Source organism: Molossus molossus, unplaced genomic scaffold (genome assembly GCF_014108415.1).
Source record: "Molossus molossus isolate mMolMol1 unplaced genomic scaffold, mMolMol1.p scaffold_m16_p_3, whole genome shotgun sequence".
NCBI classification, from domain to species: domain Eukaryota; kingdom Metazoa; phylum Chordata; class Mammalia; order Chiroptera; family Molossidae; genus Molossus; species Molossus molossus.
The window spans coordinates 121,704,298-121,728,360 of NW_023425366.1; the positions used below are offsets into that span (position 1 = coordinate 121,704,298).

At 44.4% G+C, this 24,063-nt stretch overlaps 1 protein-coding gene across 1 annotated transcript in view; it reads right to left on the reverse strand.

Moving 5' to 3' along the window:
• The window catches only part of RAB11FIP3 (RAB11 family interacting protein 3), a 106,580-nt gene that overhangs the window by 47,627 nt on the left and 34,890 nt on the right, over positions 1–24,063 (reverse strand). The gene's annotated exons all lie outside the window — the stretch shown is intronic.

A 24,063-nucleotide genomic window follows, 5' to 3' on the forward strand; every position in this document is an offset into this window, starting at 1 on the left:
ATTAAATTCTTCAGAAAGAAGATACATTTATATTTCCAAGTATAAACTAGATTTCATCAAAATTTTAAAGTTTTGCACTTTTCCCTGGCTGGTTTGGCTCAGCAGTGAGAACACTGGCATACAGACCAAAGGGTCATGTGTTCAATTCCTGGTCAAGGCACGTACGTGGGTTGCAGGTTCCATCCCTGGCCCCAGTCTCTAAAAAAATCAATGAAAAAAATATTCTTGGATAACAAAATAAATTAATTAACTAAAAATGAAAAAATAGCCCAGGCAAGTTTGGCTCAGCAATTAGAGCATCGGCCTGTGAACCAAAGAGATCTGAGTTTGGTTTCCGCTAAGGGCACATACATCAGTTGCAGTTTGTCCCCGGCCCTGATTGGGGTCATGTGGGTGATGACCACTTGATGTGTCTTTCTCATATCGAAATTTCTCTCTCTCCCTCTCGCTCTGTCTAAAGATAAATGCAGGAGTGTCCTCGGGTGAGGATAAAACAAACAAACATGTAAACAGTTGCCCTGCCCAGTGTGGCTCAGCTGGCGGAACATCATCCCATGCACCAAAAGGTAGCCAGTTTGATACCCATTCAGGGCACATGCCCAGGTTGTGGGTTTGATCCCCAGTCGGGGTGCATACTGGAGGCAACCATCAATGTTTCTCTCACATGGATGTTTCTCTCTCACTTCCTCTCTCAAAAAAAAAACAAAACAAAAAAGATTTAAAAAGTTATTTCATCAAAGAAGTTATACAAATGGCTTATAAGCACAAGAAAAGATGCTCAAGCCCTGGCCAGTTTGGCTCAGCGGTTAGAGCATCAGCCTGCGGTCCAGAGAGACCCAGGTTCGGTTCCCGCTAAGGGGGCGTACCTCGGTTGCAGATTGTCCCCGACCCTGGTTGGTCGTGCAGGTGGCAGCCACTCGATGTGTCCCTTTCACGTCGATGCCTCCCCCCCTCCCCACTCTATCTGAACAAAAAAATGGAAAAATGTCCTCGGATGAGGATAAAAAAAAGAAAAGATGCTCAAGATCATGAGTCCTTAGGGAAATGCAAATTAAAGCCATGAGCTATCACTGCAAGCAAAAGTACTGACAGCTGTAATCAAAAGTAATAACAAGCCCTGGCCGGTTTGGCTCAGCGGTGAGCGCGTCGGCCTGTGGTCCAGAGAGACCCAGGTTCGGTTCCCACTAAGGGCATGTACCTCGGTTGCAGTTTGTCCCCAGCCCTGGTTGGGTCTCCTGCAGGAGGCAGCAACTCGATGTGTCCCTTTCACATCGATGTTTCTCTCTCTTTCTCTCTTCCTCTCTCTGCCTCCCACTCTATCTGAACAAAAAATGGAAAAATGTCCTCGTCGAGGATAAAAAAGCAAACCAATAAAGACATAAAAAGGATTCAAGAGAAAATGACCAATACTGCAGAGTAAGGCAAAGATACATTATTATGGCCCTAGTCGGTTTGGCTCAGCGGTTGGAGCATTGGCCTGCAGACCAGAGTCCTGGATTTGGTTCCCGCTAGGGGCACATACCAAAAAAAAGACACGTTATTATGGCAAATGGAAATCCCTGAGAAGAAAAATCAAAGCAAAGGTACAGAACAAATATTAAAACTGTATTTAAGAGAGCCCTGGCCCATGTTGCTCAGTGGTTAAAGTGTCAGCCTGCACACCTAAGGGTATGGGTTCAATCCCTGACCCTGGTTGGGGTGTGTGCTAGAGGCAACCAACAAATGTGTCTCTCTCACACTGATGTTTCTTTTTTTCTTTTTTATCCTCACCTGAGGACATTTTTGCATTTATCTTCAGATAGAGCAAGCAGGAGGGAGAGCGGAAGAGAGAGAGAGAGAGAGACACATCAACTAGCTGCCACCCACTGACCCCAACTGGGGCCTGGGACAAACCGCAACCAAGGTACATGCCCCCAGAGGGAACTGAACCTGAGTCTCTCTGGTCTGCAGGCCAACACTCTAACTGCTGAGCAAACCAGCCAGGGCTCACATTGATGTATCTACCCCCACCACCACCGCTTTCCTCTCTCTCTAACCAAAAAAAAAAAAAAAAAAATCAATGCAAAAAGTATCCTCAAGTGAGAATTAACAAAAAAAGAAAGAAAGAAAGAAAGAAAGAAACATATAAATGATCTGCTATTTTCAAGGAGTGAAAAAAAAAGATGGAGAGTAAACCTTCTTTAAGAGACTTAGGAGACACATCAACCTACTGCCATGTAAGGACTTTTTTGGATCCTGATTCAAATAAATTGTCTCTTAAAAATCACATTTAGCCCTGACCGGTTTGGTTCAGCAGTTAGAGCATCAGCCCTCTGACCAAAGGGTCGCAGGTTCAATTCCAGTCAAGGGCACGTATCTTGGTTACAGCTCATCCCTGGCCCTGGTCAGGTCATGCGAAAGGTAACCAGTCGATGTGACCCTCTCACATCAATGTCTCTCTCTCTCTCTCTTCCTCTCTCTCCCTCCCTCCCACTCTATCTAAAAGAAAAATATCCTCAGGTGAGGATTAAAAAAAAAATCACATTTAGCCTAGCAGGTGTGGCTCAGTGGTTGAGCGTCGACCCATGCACAGACAGGTCAACAGTTCAATTCCTGGTCAGGGCACATGCCCAGGTTGTGGGCCCAGTCCCCAGTGGGGGGGCATGCAGGAGGTAGCCAGTCGATATTCTCTGTCATCAATGTCTCTCTCTCCCTTTCTCTCTCTCTAAAATCAATAAAGAAAAATTATTTTTTTTTTTTATCCTCATCCAAGGACATTTTTTCCATTTTTTTGTTCAGGTAGAGTGGGAGGGAGAGAGAGGGAGAGAGAGAGAGAGAGAGAGAAACATCGATGTGAAAGGGACACATCGAGTGGCTGCCACCCGCACGACCAACCAGGACCAGGGACAAACTGCAACCGAGGTACATGCCCTTAGCGGGAACCGAACCCGGGTCTCTCGGGACCGCAGGCCGATGCTCCAACCGCTGAGCCAAACCAGCCAGGGCAAGAAAAATTATTTTTAAAAAATCACATTTATAAGGTAACTAGAAAGCAAATACTGATCCTGGATGTTGAATATTGACTGAATAGTTGATACTAAGGAATTGTTCTTCATTTAAGCACACTGCTTTTTTGATACACTTACTGAAATATTTTTAGAGACACTTAAAAGCCTGAAGCTAATGTACATATATGTAACTAAATGGCCATGACTGAGAGCTGCTGAGGCTGGGGGTGGGATACTGGGGAAGAATTACACTATTCTTTCTACTTCTGTATAGAATTGAACTTTACCATTATGAAAACTTTAAAGAGAAAGAAAGAAGAAAGAGAGTGAGGAGGGAGAGAGAAAAAAGGATGATGCAATTAGCCAGGGAGAGGTGACCTTTGACCACAAAAGGAGGGAAGGACCATACTGTATGTAGGCAGGGTGTTTCAAAGGTAAAGAATCAGAGCTAAGACAATGATGGGCATGAGCCCTGGCTAAGGCCAAACCCATAATCCACGCCATCCATGGCACTAGGCAGGCTGGCAGATGCTGCAACATCTGCCCTTTCAACATCATTTGTTGACAACATGCGACATAAAGTCAGACTGGAACTGGACCAGCTCACGCTGACTGACCCTAACAGCTCAGGATTCTTGAGCCAGAGACTGATCTCTCTTTACTCCCTCCACAATGAGAAGAGATGGCATCCCCCATCCCTCCATCTCAGTGCCGAGTGTTTGAGACGCTGGGCTCAGAAGTCTCCTCATCAGCTGATTTCTTGAAATAGCTGAATTAACTCCCTCCTTATCTCACAAAAGCCTTCATTCCTAAAGCACATGATGTCTAGTGAGAATTTTGCTGGGTATTTAACCTGGAATCCATACTGGCCAATCTGTCCTTAAGATTCCTAAGAATTTCAACAGTGAAGCCTACTAATTGAACACAAAGTACCAAGTCATTCATCCTGAAACATTAACTCAGCTTCATAAATAAATGATTAACTGAGAATAGACTCTTTTATATGTTACCATGTTAGAATGAACAAAGATAAATCAAAGTATACATTTTTTGTTATTTTTTTAAAATCTTCACTTGATATTTTTCCATTTATCTTCAGATAGAGGGTGAAAGAAACACATTGACTGGTTGCCTCCTGGATGACCCTGACTAGGGTCAGGGACCAAACCGAAACCTAGGTATATGTCCTTGACTGGAATCGAAACCGCAACTCTTTGATCTGTGGGCCAGTGCTCTAACCACTGAGCTAAATTAGCCAGGGCCAAAGTATATATATTTTTTAAAGACCACTTTAACTATATTTTCTGTTTTTCTCTCTCTTAATTTTTAGAGAGAGAGGAAGGGAGAGGGAGAGAGAGATAGAAACATTGATGAGAGAGAACATCGACTGACCACCTCCTGCATGACCCCCTGCTGGGGATCAGGCCCACAACCGGGCATGTGCCCTGACCAGGAATCAAACCAGCGACCTTTTGGTGCATGGGATGATGCTCCAACACTGAGCCACACTGACCGAGCTAACTATATTTTCTTTGGAGAACAAATCAATGATGTCTTGGGGGTGGTTCTAATGATACAAGCCCAAACTCCTCCATTCACAGGCTTTCAGAAAAAAGCATTAAGACTGAAATATAAGAACCTGAACTTTCTTAGAAAATTGGCAGAACCAGAAAACCAAGCCAAGAGATGTCCACCAGAGCAGTCAAAGCAAGCCAGCACTCTCACCCTCAAATGGACAGAGCAACTTACAGAAACACCATGGGAGAAGAACCCATTCTGCAACCAGCTACAAGGGGAAGAAGCTGGCCCCCGCAGGATTATTCTAATATGAGAAATTTACTAACAAATTATATTGTTTCTGCTACAGATGTGGAGACATAATCTGAAAGAAAAGAGAGCAGAACAAGCTCTCTAACCAGTTAACTCCAGTTACAGAAGTATAGCTTAAGAAATCACACTGAAAGCACAGCCCTTCACAGGGAGAAACTACCCCATTTCTGCACCTTGTTGAGACAACGACACTTGAATTATAACATTTTCAACAAGGTTTATCTTATCAGAGGCCATGGTGATACTATCAGGCACCTCAGCCTTTTTAACATTTACAGAACACTCCAGCCAACAAAAATAGAATACATATTCCTTTCAATCAAGTGCTCATGGAACATTTACGAAGACATATATTCTGAACCATAAAACAAGTTTCAATAGACTTAAGAAAGTCCAAGTCAATTATTAACCATTAGGGAAAAGCAAATTAAAATGACAACAAGGTACATACATCTCTATTTGAGGAGCTAAAATGAAAAAGATGACGCGGACCAGAGAGACCCGAGTTCGGTCCTTGCTAAGGGCACGTACCTCGGTTGCAGTTTGTCCCCTGTCCCGGTTGGGGTCGTGTGGATGGTAGGCACATCAATGTTTCTCTCTCTCTCTTCCTCCCTCTCTCCCTCCCACTCTATCTGAAGACAAATGCAAAAATGTCCTTGAGTGAGGATAAATAAACAAATAAATAAATAAAAAGATGGGCCATACTGTATACATCAAGTGTTTGGAAGCATGTGGAGAAACTGGAATTCTCATACACTGATGTTGTGAATGTAAAATTATACAACCACTCTGGAAAACTGTTGGAAATTTCTTAACGGGTCGATAATGTATCTACCCTATGATCCAGTTATTTCACTCCTAGGTATTTACCCAAGAAAAATGAAAGCAGGTGTACCTACGAAGACTTGTACATGAATGACCATAGCAACTTTATTTATAATGTCCAAAAAACAAACAAAAACAAAACAACCCATACATCCATCAACATAAGAATGCTTAAACAAATTGTGGTATTCCAGAAGATTAAAAAAAAAAAAAGCCATCAGTCATGGTGATAATAAGCAAAATGTTCCTAGTGGCTCCCTTAGCTATTCTTACCAGAGTTGCAGGTGGGGAGAGAAGCAACTCTCAAAAGCCCAATTACAGATCATTTATAAATGTCCACATTGAGGCCTGCAGCTTATCTACCTCACTGCACCTTCACTTCTTTTTCATTTTTGTTTTTGTCTTTTTTTAAATTTTTCAATTAGTTTACATTCAAGATTGTTTCCTATTAGTTTCAGCTGTACAGCATAGTGGTTACGCAATCATATACTTTACAAACTGGTCCCCCTGATATTTTCAGTACCCACCTGGCGTCATACATAGTTGTTATACTATTATTGACTATATTTCCTATGCTGTGCTTTACATCCTTATGAATATTTTGCAACTGCCAATCTGTACTTCTCAATCTCTTTACCTTTTCACCCATTCTCCCTCCCCTCTGCCAATCATCAGTCTATCCCATGTACCTATGAGTCTATTTCTGTTTTGTTTGTTAATTTATATTGTTCTTTAGATTCCAAATATTAGTGAAACATGGTATTTGTCTTTCTCTGACTGACTCATTTCATTTAGCATAATACCCTCTAGGCCGATTCATGCTGCCCCAAATGGTAAGATTTCATTCATTTTTTTTTTCTTTCTTTATTGACTTTTAGAGAGAGAGGAAGGGAGAGATAGAAACATCAATGAGAGAGAACACTCACTGGCCACCTCCTGCATGCCTCACACTGGAGAGTTGGCCCACAACCTGGGCATGTGCCCAGACTGGGAACTGAACCAGTGACCTCTTGGTGCATGGGTCGACACTCTACCACTGAGCCACACCAGGTAGATTTCATTCTTTTTTATGGCCATTCTTTCTCTTCCTCCTTCTCCCTCCCCCTCCTTCTACATTTGTTTTGTGGGTTTTTTTTTTATCCTCACCCGAGGACATTTTTTTTGCATTTATCTTCAGATAGAGCAAGAGGGAAAGAGGGAGGAAAAGAGAGAGAGAAACATTGATGTGAGAGACACACATTGATTGGTTGCCACCCGCACGACCCCAACCAGGGAGGGGATGAACTGCAACCGAGGTACGTGTCCTTATAGGGAACCAAACCCGGGACTCTCTGGTCCACAGGCCAATACTCTAACTGCTGAGCCAAACTGGCCAGGGCCCTTCTATATTTCTTGTACTGTTTTGGTGGTGGTGAACTTCTTTAACTTTTTCTTGTGTGGGAAGCTCTTTATTTGTCCTTTGATTCTAAATGATAGCTTTTCTGGGTAGAGTAATCTTGATTGTAGGTCCTTGCTTTTCATTATTTTGAGTATTTTTTGCTAGTCATTTCTGGCCTGTAAAATCTCTGTTGAGAAATCAGCTGACAGTCTTATCAGAGTTCCCTTGTAAGTAACTAACTGCTTTTCTCTCACTGCTTTTAAGATTCTCTGTCTTTAACCTTTGACATCTTTTTAAAATTTATTTCTTTACTGATTTTTTTTTTAGAAAGGAAGGGAGAGAGAGATGGAAACATCGATGAGAGAACATTGTTTGGCTGCCTCCTGCATGCCCCCCACTGGAGATTTGGCCAACAACCTGGGCATGTGGCCTGACTAGGAATCGCACTGGCGACCTCCTGGTACATGGGTCGATGCTCAGCCACTAAGCCACACCAGCTGGGCTAACCTTTGACATTTTAATTATGATGTGTCTTCGTGTGGGCCTCTTTGGGTCACCTTGTTTGGGACTCTCTGTGCTTCCTGGATTTGTATGTCTATTTTCTTCACCAAGTTAGATCAATTTTTTTTTTCTTCCAAATAGGTTCTCAGTTTCTGGCTCTCTCTCTCTTCTCCTTCTGGCACCCCGTGACACAAATGTTGGTACACTTAAAGTTGTCTGAGAGGCTCTTTACACTACCCTTATTTTTTTGGATTATTTTTTCTTTTTGCTGTTCTGATTGCGTGTTTTCTGCTTCCTTATACTCCAAATCAGTGATTTGATTCTCTGCTTCATCTACTCTACTGTTGATTCACTCATTTCAGTTAGTGTTCTCTTTCTTCATTTCTGACTGGTCCTTTTTTCTTTTTTTATCCTCACCCGAGGACATTCTTTCCATTTTTTTGTTCAGGTAGAGTGGGAGGGAGAGAGAGTAAGAGAGAGAGAGAGAAACATCGATGTGAAAGGGACACATCGAGTGGCTGCCACCCGCACAACCAACCAGGGCCAGGGACACACTGCAACTTAGCGGGAACCGAACCCGGGTCTCTCGGGACCGCAGGCCAATACTCTAACCGCTGAGCCAAACCGGCCAGGGCAGACTGGTCCTTTTTATGGTTTCTACGTCCTTTTACATACGGTTGAAGTTCTCACTAAGTTCCTTGAGCAGCCTTATTACTATTGTTTTGAACTCTGTATCTGGTAGTTTGCTTGCCTCACTTTCATTTAGTACTTTTTCTGGAGATTTCTCCTGTTCTTTCATTTGGAACCTATTTCTTTGTCTCCACAATTTGGCTGCTTCCCTGTGTTTATTTCTATGTATTAGGTAGAGCTGCTATGTCTCCTGGACTTGACAGAGTGGCCTTGTGTAGTAGGTGTCCTGTAGGTCCATGGTGCAGCATCCCCAGTAATCTGAGCTGGGCACTCCAGGTATGTGCCCGTGTAGGCTGTCCTGTTATAATTGAGCCTTGACTGCTATTGATGTCACTGAGAGGGACTAACTCCCAGGCCAATTGGCTTTGAGGACCAGGTTCAACAACAGCGGAGGAGCTGCTGTACAGGAGCTGACCCTGCAGACTAGGACTTGCTTCAGTGGGCTTTGGTGCTCGCCTAGTCTACCCTTTGAGTGTGTCACTTGTGGAAGCGGTAGAGTTGTAATCCAGCATGATCTGAATATGTTCACCAGGTGCACTGGCTCTGGGAGATGTAAAGGTCAGCCACCTCCTGTGCCCTGCCTGGAGCCATCCAGCAGGAGCTACAGAGCAATTTGCACATGGCTGCTACTTGTGCTGGGCTTGGAGGTGCCCAGGAGAAGCCAAGCGACAAACCAAAACCAGTTGTCATTTAGCAGGAGGTATGAGGTTTAGGGAGGCCAGGTGATACTTACTTGAGAGATCTAAGGAAAGTTCAAAGCATGAGGCAAGAGAGTCCATTTGTATGGAAAAGCCCCCGGAAATGGCTTGTATGGGCCCATAAGTTGGATGGGGTAGGGTCTCAGAAAATCACCAGGGCAAAAAGGGTTAGCTAGGTTGATGGGAGACTCAGATATTGCACCCCCTGCCTTTGTTCAGGGAGGACTCAGAAAAGGAACAATGGGCCCTGGCCGGTTTGGCTCAGTGGTCAGAGCGTCGACCTGCGGTCCAGAGAGACCTGGGTTCGGTTCCCGCTAAGGGCACGTACCTCGGTTGCAGTTTGTCCCCCGCCCTGGTTGGGTCCTGCGGGTGGCAACCACTTGATGTGTCTCTTTCAAGTCAATGTTTCTCTCTCTCTCTTCCTCTCTCTCCCTCCCACTCTATCGGAACAAACAAAAATAAAAACGAAAAACTGTCCTCGGGTGAGGATAAAAAAAACAATCAAACAGAAAAGGAACAATGGCCTTGTCCCACTGGTGTGGCTCAGTGGATTGAGCGTCAACCCATGCACCAAGATGTTGCCGATTCAATTCCCAGTCAGGGCACATGCTCAGGTTGTGGGCCAAATCCCCAGTGGGAGACATGCAGGAGGCAGCCAATTGATGTTCTCTGGCATTGATGTTTTTCTCTCTCTCTCTCAAATCAATAAAGAAAAAAAAATGGCCTTTGTCAGGACTTCTGTTTGGAGAAAAGTTTCCCCTCCAGCTCTCGCCCCAATGCCAGACAACTCAGTTTGTCCCTGTATGTCCCTGGTGCCTTTTGAGATGCTGCCTGATGCCAGAGCTTAGAATGAGTGAGTCTGAATAAGGCCATGCATGGGCCCTTTAAGAAGAATTGCCTGGGACTCCACCATTCTCCATCTCAGTCATTATCCCAGCTGGGTTTTATAGCTGGTAGTTATGAGGGTTTCTCTTCCTGGCACTGGTTGGGGGCCTGGTGTGGGTCTGGGACCCCTTGATCCTCAGGGAGACTTCCACAGCCGAGATATCCCTCCCAATTTTTACTGCCACGCAGGAGTATGGAACTAGCCCATTCTGTGACTCTGCCCCTCCTACCAGTCTCAATGTGGCTTCTTCTTTATCTCATTAGTTGTAGGATTCTCCTCAACTAGATTTCAGGTGATTCTGACTGACGGTTGTTCTGTAGTTTAGTTGTAATTTTGATGTGGCTGTGGGAGGTTTCAAGTACCACGTTTACTCATGCCACAATCTTGACTGGATCCCTGAACTTCTTTTAATTTTTTGTTGTTATTAATCCTCACCCAAGGATATTTTTTCCATTGACTTTTAATTTTTTTTTTTTATCCTCACCCAAGGACATTTTAGCATTCATCTTCAGGTAGAGTGGGAGGGAGAAAGGGGAAAAGAGACAGAGAGAAACATCGATGTGAGAGAGACACATCGACTGGCAGCCACCCACACAACCCCAACTGGGGCCAGGGACAAACTCCAACTGAGGTACATGCCCTTAGCGGGAACTGAACCCGAATCTCTCTGGTCCACGGGCTGACGCTCTAACCGCTGAGCCAAACCGGCCAGGGCTCCATTGACTTTTAAAAAAATATATTTTAGAGAGAATGGAAAAAAAGGAGGAGAAAGGGGCAGAGTGAGAAAGAGAAACATTGATGTGAGATAGACACATCGATTGGTTGTCTCCCGCACATGCCCCAACTGGGGCTGGGGATGAACCTACAACCCAGTAACATACCCTTGACTGGGAACTGAATTGAAGACCCTTCAGTGCATGGGTCCCTGCTCTAACCACTGATCCCACGAGCTAGGGCCCTGCACTTCTTTTAAAAAGCATCTATAGCCCTGGCCGGTTTGGCTCAGCGGTTGGAGCGTCGGCCTGCGGTACAGAGAGACCCGGGTTTGGTTCCCGCTAAGGGCACGTACCTCAGTTGCAGTTTGTCCCCGGCCCTGGTTGGTCGTGCAGGTGGCAGCCACTCAATGTGTCCCTTCACATCGATGTTTCTCTCTCTCTCTCCCTCCCGCTCTATCTGAATAAAAAATGGAAAAATGTCCTCGGGTGAGGATAAAAAAAAATAAAAAATAAAAAAAATAAAAATAAAAAGCATCTATAAAGCAGCAAAACAAACACACGTGGTTTTCCCTGCTGCTTCTGAGAAGTCCTCTTAGCTGTCCTTAGCTGCTGCAGCCTGTGGTCACCCAAGGCACCTACCTAAAAGGACAAGCCACTACCCAGGGCATCCAGAGCTCTCTGGCACAGACAGCGCCACCTGGCTTTGCTCCTGAAGGTGTGTGCCCTGGCCAGCAACAATACTCAAGATGCCATTTGCAACTTAACTAGATTTCAGGGATGAGCAAAAACTAAGTCATTTTTATAAATCTATAAAAGACTAAATATCATGTAATTTTCAAAGTTTATAAACAGGAGACACCTGTTTTTTACTGACACCTTTTGGAAATAAGTCAGGAATATTTTAACTAGAACTATGATTTTCAGTGTAAGTTTACAGTTGTGGTTTCTTCTGGAAGATGGTGGATGGGAGAAAGGAAAAGGCGTGGATAAGGCTATGACCACATCTGTAGTGTGTGATTTCTTAACAGTAGATATGTACTTGAGTGGGGGTGGGTGGGTTGCTGGTTGCTTAATTTTAATGAAGGTAACTGAAGGATTTTTAGAAATGTAAGGATGTTTGTTTGGTAAACAATGACATGCTTAATATAAAAGCAAAAGCTGTGTGCTCACAAGAGTGGGCACTGTTTTGAGTTCTTAGACCAGAAAAAAAAAAAAAGAAGAAATGCTACAACTTTGTTCTCAGGGCCTTTGAAAGCTAGATACAAATGATAGCTGATTCAATCTTCCTTCTAAGCAGTGGTGATTTTATATCTGCAACTGTATAGAGAACTGAATAAGAGGTTCCTGTGTGTTACATCTCCTAAGCCTACAGGAAACTGTCATGCTAGGGCTCCAGCACCTGGGACAGCGCCACAGTTTTGGTTTTTTTTTTAATCACTAGTAGGTCTGATTTGCACCCATTAATATGGCAAATAATTTTTTCAGGGGTTATGCTCAGCAATTTGTGCTTCAAGATTCTGTTCAGAAATTTCTCTATATGAATAGAAACATTTACTTTTTAAAAAAATTGTCTAGCCCTGGCTGATTTGGCTCAGCGGTTAGAGCGTGGGCCTGTGGTCCAGAGTGACCCAGGTTCGGTTCCCGCTAAGGGCATGTACTTCGGTTGCAGTTTGTCCCCAGCCCTGGTTGGGTCGAGCGGGTGGCAGCCACTCGATGTGTCCCTTTCACATCAATGTTTCTCTCCCTCTCTCCCTCCCGCTCTATCTGAACAAAAAACGAAAAAATGTCCTCGGGTGAGGATAAAAAAATAAATTAAAAAAAATTGTCTAGCCCTGGCCAGTTTAGCTCAGTGGTTAGAGCATCAGCCTGTGGTCCACAGACATCCAGGTTCAGTTCCCGCTAAGGGCACGTACCTCGGTTGCAGTTTGTCCTTGGGGTTGTGAGGGTCGCAGCCAGTTGATGTTTCTCTCTCTCTCTTCCTCCCTCTCTCCCTCCTGCTCTGTCTGGAGATAAATGCAAAAGTGTCCTCGGGTGAAAAAAAAAAAAAAAAATTGTCCAGTTGTGTGGATACAAAACGAAAGCTCACTGATAAACACTTAAACCCTCTGTAATTACTGGGTCCTGTTGGGGAAAATGAAGTCATATGAGTACATCTAATGTTTACTTTTTGGACAACTTAAAAGGTAAGTTAAGTTGCCCAGCCAGTGTGGCTCAGTGGTTGAGCATCAATCCATGCACCAAGAGGTCTCTGTTTCGATTCTGGGTCAGGGCACACGCCCAGGTTGTGGGCCAAATCCCCAGTGGGGGACATGCAGGAGGCAACCAGTCGATGTTCTCTCTCATCAATGTTTCTCTCTCTCTCTCCCTCTCCCTTCCTCTCTCTCTAAAATTAATAAAGAAAAAAAAAGGCACCCTGGTTGATTTGGCTCAGCAGTTAGAGCATCGGCCCACAGACCAAAGAGTCGTGGGTTCGATTCTGGTCAAGGGCACGTACCTTGATTGTGGTTCATCCCTGGCCCAGGTCGGGGCCATGTGGGAGGCAGCCAGTCAATGTGCCCCTCTCATATCGATGTTTCTCTCTCTCTCTTTCTCCCTCCCTTCCTCTCTCCCACTCTATTTGAAGATAAATAGAAAAATATCCTCCAGTGAGGATTTAAAAAAAAGGCAAGGTTATGTTTATTTCTAAACTTAAATTTGAAAATAAGCCCTGGCCAGTTTGGTTCGGCAGTTAAGAGCATAGGCCCATGGTCAAAGAGTTGTGGGTTCGGTTCTGGTGAAGGGCACGTACCTTGGTTGCAGTTTGGTCCTTGGCCCTGGTTGAGGTCGTGAGGGAGGCAACCAGCTGATATGTCTCTCACATTGATGTTTCCCTCTCACTCTCTCCCTCTGTCTCCACTCTGGAGATAAATGGGAAAGCATCCTCGGGTGAGGATTAAAAAAAAAGACAAGAAGATAAAAACATTAACTTTTCCAACACTGAATGTGCTCATTTGGGACTCAGTTTTTCTGCCTGAAGTATAAGAACAGCTTCCTACATCACCTGTGATTAATCACTCTGGTTTAGAGGGTAGGGCTTATAAGATTCTAGAATAAAAGCATCACGCTGGTCTTACATGGAAAAGGTCATCCCACATGTCCCCCAAGAGGCATCTACACCATTCAGGAATCCATTTTTGTCTTTCAGAAATACATGTTGCAACCAGCTGTGCCCTCCATACCTGAGAGAGCCTGATCATAACCCAGTTGTAACTAGTGCTTGGCTTGGCTAGCTCGTCTTGTTTTCTTCAGGCAGGGACATAAGTTGCCTCTAGCACCAGAAGCTGCTTTCTCCCTACATCTTTCACCACTGGGATTCTGGCAGATTCCTGCTCTCCAGTAAGTCCAACACCCACTCTGAAGATTTTGGTGCAGGAGGAGTGGGGTGGGTGGCACAGGGGCCAGGACAGTTCTGACTCTCCGTTTTAGCTCTGTTAACTTTATGGAGCTATAATTCATATACCACACAATTCGTCCATTTAAAGGGTACAATTCAGTGGTTTTCAGTATACTCACAGAGCTATCTCCGTGTTGTTTTAAATACATTAAAACCTAAAATGCTCATGAGATACTCAGAAAAATGGTCAACTGGACACATTCAGGGTTCATGCAAACATGCTGAGGAAATGAAACAGAATTTACATAAGTTACCAAAGAACATATACATTCAACGTTCATGTAACCACATTAATTAGAGGAAACAGTGGCATCTCAGGAAGCAGAAGTCGCTCCTGCTTGTTCCTGCATTTCAGGTCTGGTATTGGAGAGTCAGGGGTGCCAGAGGAGAAGGGGAGCAGCAATTAGAAAGGGGCATAAAAGAGGCTATAAAATATGTCCCCTCTGTGGCTTTTCTTTGGAATGCTAACCAACTGGATAAAGGATGATGCAGCTTACAGAACTCCACTCCAGACAGTGTGAGGGCAGCGTGCCCTCCAGCCTATCCAGATCCCTCTGTGCACCAATAGAGAACTGGAGGCTTCATCCTTACGAGGATACCCCTCGACTCCTAGTCCAACCTAGACCCCTGAGAGTAGGTAAAGGTGGTGGTGGGGGGGACTAAATAAAAAGTTATCAAATGCAGGTACATAGTTCAAAAAGTCACAGTGCTGTAAGACCTGGAACCAGACAGCAGCTCCTGTCCCTCTCACCCACCTCACCCTGCTCAGAGAAGCCCTTCTTTCTGCCCTTTAACTTTTTTGGAGGGGGTCAATGCCTCCATGTCTGAGAACATGCTTCTGACATTATTTCTTGGCTTTTCAAATTTACTTGTTGCATTTTGGCCTCCTATGGTAAAAAAAAGGAGAATGTAACACTTTCCCCACACCCTCCTGAGTTTGGCTAGGTCTTCTGCAGTGTTTATATATCACTGACTACACAAGTATTTCTTCCTGCTGAACCACATTTAAGTTATAGCACTGCCTTTCTTACATAATTATTTTTTCCTATACTTAGCAATTCCCTTGCTTTTTGTTGCCTGAATTTCCTACATACTGACTGTTCTAATATCTCTGAAGGATTACACACCTCCTTTGGACTATTCCCACATTACCAGGCCCCTCATGCCTTTGCTGCTGCCCTTGCACTCCCTCCTCTGTGCTGACAGTCCTCCAGGTGCTCCTTCCTGAGAATGTGGTGTGCACCTTCAAAGTGTTCCTGTCTGAAGCACCTGCACTATTTCCTCCCGGGCAGGTGCCTGTATACACAGTTGTGGGTTGGAAATGAGCCCCATGGCATTAGGAGGGCAGCTGTCCCAGACCCGTTTCACTCCTGCTGGTGCCACAGTCTGATGTTGCCTTCTCCTGATGATGTATGTGGGGCCTGTTTTAATCTCTGGAAACTTCTGAGAACCTCCTCTCCACCAGAACAATTTGCTGTATTTGCTGGGGATACTTTCTCCTCAAAGTTCTGAGCACAAGAAGAGCCCTTTCAAACAGAGACACAGCCTGGAAGAGTTCCAGGAGGATCCTTTTGATAAGGACCCTGTCCCTCTCCCCAGCAAGGCTGTCAGTCAGGCCCTATGCCTACTCAGTTACATGCTTCCCTTATCTTTTATCTCCTATTCTCTCTGTCTTTTAAATAACTTTCTGAGATATATTCTTTACTTAATCTTCCAACCCTTCAACTAGATGCCTTTGTTTCATTTTTAATTTCTGAGGGTACTTCCTAGTTCTCTGAATGTGATGTCTTCTTTAATCTGACAATGTTAATCAAGTTTTATTTTCCATGCTTTCTTCTCTCTGCAATGACTGTTTCCTTTAAGTGCCTTCTGCTTTTCTTTCTTTTCTTTTTTGTTTTTGGCCTCCCCCTTTCTTGTGGGCTTTCCTCAAGTATCTGAGGTTCCTGACCATCCCTTTATACATAAAAGTGGTCACTAAAAAACTGATGAGCCCTGGCCGATTTGGCTTCTGCCTGCGGTTAGAGCTTCCACCTGCGGACCAGAGAGTCCCAGGTTCGGTTCCCGCTAAGGGCACGTACCTCAGTTGCAGTTTGTCCCTGGCCCTGGCTGCGGTCGTGTGGGTGGCAACCACTCGATGTGTCTCTCACACATAGATGTTTCTCTCTCTCACTTTCTCCTTCTCTCCTTCCCACACTATCTGAAGATAAATGGTGAGGATAAAAAAATAAAGAAAGAAAAGCTGATGAGCCTGGCTGATTTTGCTCAGTGGTTAGAGCGTCAGCCCACAAACCAAAGAGGCACGGGTTCGATTCTGGTCAAGGGCACGTACCTCGGTTGTGGTTCGTCCCCGGCCCTGGTCAGGCTCATGCCGAAGGCGACCAATCGATGTGTCTCTTTCACATCAATGTTTCTCCCCCCCCCCCCCGCACCACCTGAAGATAAATGAAAAGATATTCTTGGGTGAGGATTTTAAAAAAAAGAAAAAAAGCTGATGAAAAGCTCAAACTGTATGGTGGGCTTGTCATCTGGGAGGTCTTACAACAGATGACCTGGCTCCTCCTGTGTAGTCAGCTGCTCCACGAACTGACACTGTGGGGACAGGATCCTGAGAAGGCTTGCAAATATGATGGGATAGCTGTGTATCACAAATGTGACAAGCCAGTCACTCTGTACAAGGATTAACTACAGCAGACAGAAGGCCTTAAAGAAAAAGAAGTAAGCAGCCATACTGTGAGAGAGCCATGTGCCTGGACCTGATGGTGGCCACCAGGACCTGAGAGCTGTTGCACACCAACCACCAGCAAGAAAATAAGAATCTCAGCCCTACAAACACAAGAAACTGAATTCCTCCAATTACCTGGCTGATTATGGTGGGGAATCCTGAGCTCCAGGAAAGACCCTGGACAGGGGAGACATGGGACAGAGTATCCCAAGCAGAGGGCACACCCAATGCAAAGGGAAGAGGAGGAGGATGCCTGTGGAACGCAGGAAGCCTCAAGGAGCTTGGGTTTCTGAAGTTGACTGAGGAGGGGGTCAGTAGCAAGAGATGGGGCCAGAAACCCTGAGAGAATTCTGCATACAGGAGTAGCATGACTTGCCTCTGAAGTATTGTTTAGTTGTCTACTGAGAAAAGGTGGGGGAAGTCAGACAGTGAGATATTGTGGTTCGAACCCATGGAGTAATAAATGAGACCTGAGAAATGATGGAATTCTGGATGTACTCTGATGGTAGAGCCAAAAGGGTTTCCTGATGGAGCAGATGTGGGGTGAGAAAAGGAAGTTTTGGCATGAGTCACTGGAAGGATTGCTATTAACTGAGATGGGGAGACTGCAGGTGGCACTCAAAGCTTCAGCCATGTGAGTCTGAGATGTCTATCTGACATCTAAGTATGAGCCCAGAGTTCAGGAGTGGGCTGGGCTAGAGATGTGAAATTAGGGGTCAGTAGCACAGAAACCACATTTAAAGCTGTGGGTCTGGGAATGAGTGCAGACAGAAGAGGAATGCGTGTACACAGGACCAGCAAAGGAGACTCCAGCAAGATAAGACTAAATGAGTGTGGTGTTCCAGAAGCCAGGTAGAGGAGGAGCAATCGCTGTGTTCTCTACTATGGGCATGTCCAGTAAGTAAAACTAAGAACCACAAATTAAATCTAACAACACAGGTGTCAGGATAAGACAAAAGCCTGCGTGGACAGCTGGCTTTCCACACATCCTCCTGATTGAGAACTAGAGTTGCTTCGTTGATGCCTTCACTCTCTGAAGGTGTTTTTATTTTTGTTTTTTTTTTTCTTAATCCTCACCCGAGGACATTTTTCCATTTTTTGTTCAGATAGAGTGGGAGGGAGAAAGAGGGAGAGAGAGAGAGAGAGAAACATCAACGTGAAAGAGACACATTGAGTGGCTGCCACCCATACGACCAACCAGGGCTGGGGACAAACTGCAACCGAGGTACATGCCCTTAGCGGGAACCGAACCCGGGTCTCTCTGGACTGCAGGCCAATGCTCTAACCTCTGAGCCAAACAGGCTAGGGCTCTGAAGGTTTTTAATACCTACTGCTACTTTACCTTGAGAAAAACTAGGAAAATATACTTTTAAATTTGTTTTAAATTGTAATAAAATACATATAACATAAAATGTACTATCTTAACCATTTTTAGGTGTACAGTTCAGTGACATTAAGTACATTAACAATGTTGTATGACCATCACCACCATCTATGTCCAGATGTTTTTCATATTTCTCAACTGAACATTAACTCCTAATTACTCCTCCCCCAGTCCCTGGTAACCTCTAATCTACTTCCTGTCTCTATGAATCCGACTACTCTAGGAACCTTATATAAATGGAATCATACAGTATCTGTCTTTTTGTGTCTGGCTTATTTCACTGAGCATAATGTCCTTAAGGTCCATTCATGTTTTAGCACGTGTCAGAATTCTTCCTCTTTTTTGTTAATCCTCACCTGAGGATATTTTTTCCACTGATTCTTAAGAATAGAAGGGAGGGAGAGAAACATTGATTTGAGAGAGACACATTGATTGGTTGCCTCCCACACGACCCCTACCAGGGCTGGAAATTGAACCTGTTTGCAGGCTGATACTCTAACTGCTGAGCCCAAAGGCCAGGGCAGAATTCTTCCTTTTTAAAGTTGAATAATAGTCCACTGTATATATACACCACATTTTGTTTATCCAGTCACCTGCCAATGGACACATGGGTTGCTTCTACCTTTTGGCTATTGTGAATAAAGCTGTTATGAACATGGGTGTATAAATTTTTTTTGCGTGTTTTTTTTAATCCTCACCCGAGGATATTTCTCTATTTATCTTCAGGTAGAAAGAGAGGGAAAGATAGGGACAGAGAGAGAAACATTGACGTGAGAGAGACACGTCGACTGGTTGCCTCCCGCAAGACCCCAACCAGGGCCAGGGACAAACCGCAACTGAGGTACGTGCCCTTGGCTGAAATTGAACCTGGGACCCACTGGTCTGCAGGCCGATGCTCTACTGCTGAGCTAAACCAGCCAGGGTTATAACAATATACATTTAAGATAAAAAAATATATATATACAAGCAGTGCAATTATAACACAATCACACTTGTCTACCTGGATAGATACTGTATTATTTCTCGAAAAAGTGCCTGTGTAAAATGAGTGGTTTCTTCCCATTTCAATTCCTCTCTCTACAGCTAATAAATTGCTTTGAATCTACATCTCCTCTGCTAGAAATTGGTTGTTTTCCTTTCTTGGGCCAAGTGAACTTTTCCTTACTGTACTGGTTTCCTATTGCTGCTGTAATAAGTTACCACAAGCTTAGTAGCATAAAATAACAGAAATTTATTATCTTACAGTTCGGGAAGTCAGAGACTGAAATGAATCTCATGAGCTAAAATCAAGGAGTTGGCAGGGCTAGTTTCTACTGGAGGCTTTAGAGAAGAATCCATTCCCTGATCTTCCAGTTGCCAGCATTCCTTGGCTCGTGGCAGTAACACCCTAATCTCTGCTTCCATAGTTACATTCCCATCTCCTCCTGTGTCGTCAAATTTCCGTCTCCTTTTTTTAAAAAATATGTTTTTATTGATTTTTAGAGAGACAGAAAAGGAGAAGGAAAGAGAGAGAAACATCCTCCTACATGCCCCCTATTGGGGATCGAGCCTGCAACCAGGGCATGTGCCCTGACCAGGAATGGAATTGGTGATCTCTTGGCATGAGTCAACACTCAACCACTGGCCAACACCAGCCGCGCCCTCTGCCTTTTTTTTTTAATCCTCACCCGAGGACATTTTTGCATTTATCTTCAGATAGAGTGAGAGGGAGAGAGAGAGGAAGAGAGAGAGAGAGAAACATCGACGTGAAAGGGACACATCGAGTGGCTGCCACCTGCACGACTCAACCAGGGCTGGGGACAAACTGCAACTGAGGTACATTCCCTTAGAGGGAACCGAACCTGGGTCTCTCGGGACCACAAGCCAACACTCTAACTGCTGAGCCAAACCAGCCAGGGCTCTGCTTACTACTTCTTCTTTTTTTTTTTTTTTAATCCTCACCCGAGGACATTTCTCCATTTTTTGTACAGATAGAGTGGGAGGGAGAGAGAGGAAGAGAGAGAGAGAGAGAAACATCGATGTGAAAGGGACACATCGAGTGGCTGCCACCCACACGACCAACCAGGGCCGGGGTCAAACTGCAACCAAAGTACATGCCCTTAGCGGGAACCAAACCCAGGTCCGGACCGCAGGCCGACGCTCTAACCGCTGAGCCAAACCGTCCAGGGATCTGCTTACTTCTTATAGGGACCCTTATGATTACATTTATGGCCCACCAGGATAACCCAATCTCAAGATCATTAGTTTAATCAAACCAGCAAAGCTCCTTTTGCCCTATAAAGTAACATTTCACAGGTTCCAGGGGTTATGACCTGGATATCTTTAGGGGCATTATCAGCCTACCACACCCACCTTGCTGTTTTTTTTTTTTTAAATAAGTTTTACTGAGCTATAACTTGCACCCAATTGTTTTAAGTCGATTCACTGTATTTTTAAAACAAATTCAGCTTATCTAATGCTAATTTTAAACCTTTATTCTTGCCTGGTCAATGTGGCTTAGTGGACTTAGCGTTGTCCCTTGGACTAAGAGGTCCCGGCTGGATTTTCTATCAGGGCACATGCCCAGGTTGTGTGCCTGATGCCCCAGTAGGGGGCGTGCAGTAGGCAGCAGATGGATGTTTCTCACATTGATGTTTCTCTCTCCCGTCCTTCTCTCTCTAAAAAAAATCAATAAAAACTATTTTTTTTAAAAACCTTTATTCTCATCCTTTTTGGTAGAGTACTGATATGCTCATATTGTTCACATTAATCAGGCACTGTTTTTGAGCATGATTCTAAATAAACTCTGGTAATAGGGTATATAAAGGCTTTTAGGTTAGGCTCTGATGAACATCAGTTATGTTAACTTACATCTGATGTCATAAATATGTACTTTTCCCTGGTGCTAATCTTCAGGTGGAGGATTTCTTTTTTCTAGAATAATGTTTCTGAAAAAATAATAAAATGCATGGAGAAAATGGCTCATTCTATGAAACAACCTTTAAAATCATATTTGTTTTGTTATTGAATATTCTTGCACTTTGTAGATACAGTGTATCTAAAACATTTAGAAAAAACCTGGGATTTCACTCCATTTTGCTCATTGCTGCACCCCTGGGCGAGAAATTGTTACTGAACTCAATCAATATAGGTTCATCACTTGGGGTGCTCTATTCAAAAACGAAATGTGTTGTCACAAGGTAGTTTTACTTACTTGAAGCAAGTAAAATAAATGGTATTCAGATCCAAAGCACTGTCCTCTGAAGGGAGGGTAGTCAGTGCTTTTGGTCAATTACATGTTGATTTCATCTTTGTCCTTGACTACACTTATCAGGTTGGGTTCCTGTCAAGCTTATCCTGTTTACAACTGCTCTGCAAATTATCGTGCTACATTTTAACATTCAGCAAGAATAGCATTTAGTATAAGAATGGCCCAGACCTTGAGACCATTGTCCTATCTATCAATAGTGCCTAGTCCACAGCAGGTGCTTAGTAAACATTTACTAAGTAAACATTTTACTTCACTTCCACACCAATTTCTCTAAGGAGTGATCCATCACAGTGATAAGAATCTGGAAGCAACAATGGGAGTCTGGTTGAGAGAAGTCAGTTTATCATTACAGTGGGACTTCATCAGGTTAATACAAACCATGCCCTGGAAGAATACCTTCTTCTCCCAAAGTAGCCAGGCTGCCTGGAGTGGACTTGAATGTTCCTCTTTTATGGTAACAGACCCCCTCCCCATGGGGGAACCCAATGCACTCTTGGATCCTATGCTCTGCCTCAAAAACAAGGCCTTCTCTATCCTTTGGTGGAATGGAACCCCAGCGCTACCATGGGGAGACAGCCTACTTAAGAAAGACACCAACCACAGAAGTCCAGGCTCATAATGGTGCCTCCAGGCTAAGATTTAATGAGGCTGGCACAGAATGCTTGCAACAAGGTCTGGCATGTCACAAGTTGTCACTAAAAATAAGCTCTTACACAATTATAAATAAGACATGGTACAAATACTCATTTTGTTTCCTGGGAAGGTTTACACAAACACAGAAAAGAACTGGGAAGACACACAAATTTCAGTGCTCTCTAGCAGGCATGGATCCCAGGAACATGGCAAAGCCTCTGATTTTTAATATGCTTACTTTACTAAATAAAAACTTCACTAAATAATAGCTACATGTGCCATTTGAAACAGATAAAATCACTGCAGTAAGGTACCTCACTGGCCACTGCCTCCACTCTGACCTCTGTGTGCTCTAGACACTTGAGAACCCAAAACTCTTTCCCTTGTGCCTTTAGCTCCACCCTGAGTATATCTAAAGGTACATATTCACAAACACAGATACTTCATTATGTGATTTTTTAAAAGGATGTATCTTGCCCAGCTGGTGTGATCACTTGGCTGAACGTCCACACATACACCAGAAGGCTCACCAGTTTGATTCCTGGTCAGGGCACATGCCCGGCTTGCTGGCTTCCCTAGAGGGGGTCATGCAAGAGGCAGCCAACTGATGTTTCTCTCTCATCGATGTTTCTATCTCTCCCTCTCCCTTCCTCTCTCTGAAATCAGTAAAAACGTATATTTTTTTTAAAAGACATATCTTTTTAAATGTATTTTTACTGATTTCAGAGAGAGAGAAAAGAAGAGGGAGAATCATCAATGAGAGAGAGAAACACAGTTTAGATGCCTCCTATATGCCCCCTACTGAGGATCAAGCCCACAACCCAAGCATGTTCCCCGACAGAGAATTGAACTGGTGACCTCTCGGTCCACGAGATGACACTCAACAAACTGAGCCACACTGGCCAGAGTCATTATGTAATTTAAAACTTAAAATCATTCTGCTCTAGCCCAGCCAGTGTGGCTCAGTGCATTGAGTGTCGTCCCATGGACTGAGAGGTCCCGGTTAGATTCCCGGTCAGGGCACATGCCTGGGTTGCAGGCTCGATCCCCAGTGAGAGATGTGCAGGAGGCAGCAGATCGATGTTTCTCTCTCACATCGATGTTTCTATCTCTTTCTAAAACAAAATCAATAAAAACATATTTAAAAATTTTTTTAAATCATTCTGCTCTAAAAAACAACAACAAAAACCTTGAGATATATGAATAAGCAGCAACATGCGAATACATCATCACACTCTGGAGAGCTCAGGAGCCATCTTAACAAAAATGCCTTCTGGCCCAGCAGGTGTGGCTCAGTGACTGAGTGTTGACTCATGCACCGAGAGGTCGCCAGTTTGATTCCCGGTCAGGGCACATGACCAGATTGTGGGCCCAATCCCCAGTGGGGGGCAGGTAGGAGATAGCCAATCGATGTTTTCCCTCATCGATTTCTCTCTCTCTCTCCCTCTCTAAAATCAATAAAGAATAAAAAATTTTTAAAAAACAAAGATGTCTTCTGAAAGACATGTCTAGACACTGGCCCACAGCAGCAGAGCTCCCATCTGCAGCTGGTCCTGCAGGTGTACCCTGCCCCTCCACTGCAAGCATACCTAGATGAGCAGTATCAAGGGTCACTCTGGAAAGATAGCCTGCCAAGTGTCACTCTTTAAGTCCTTCTGAAAGAGACATCCTCTACCCTACGAAGTCATCACCAGAAACAAAGCAAACTTTGATGCCCCTACCCATGAGTGGCATCAGTGTTTTGCTTCACTTGGAAAACTAACTTTTGATATGGGCCACAGAGGCACAGGCACCTGCTTAGGAAACAAAGAGATGACAAGGCCAAAACATCCTCTCCTGCAAGTCCAGGATTACCAGAAAGACCAATGCTCCCACCCACGATATCATTAGGATGCAGCTCCCTCAACTGCCATCCTGTACCGTGGTCTCTGCACCCAGAACTAGTCCTTATCCCCACAGGCTCCACCCCAAGCACACAGAGGCTTGTACTTGAGGCCCAGGACTCAACAGAGAATACCTTTCCTTGGTAGGCTTCTAGATGCACAGGTCCTGCCCTGGCCGGTTTGACTCCGCGGTTAGAGCGTCGGCCTGCGGTCCAGAGAGACCCGGGTTCGGTTCCCGCTAAGGGCA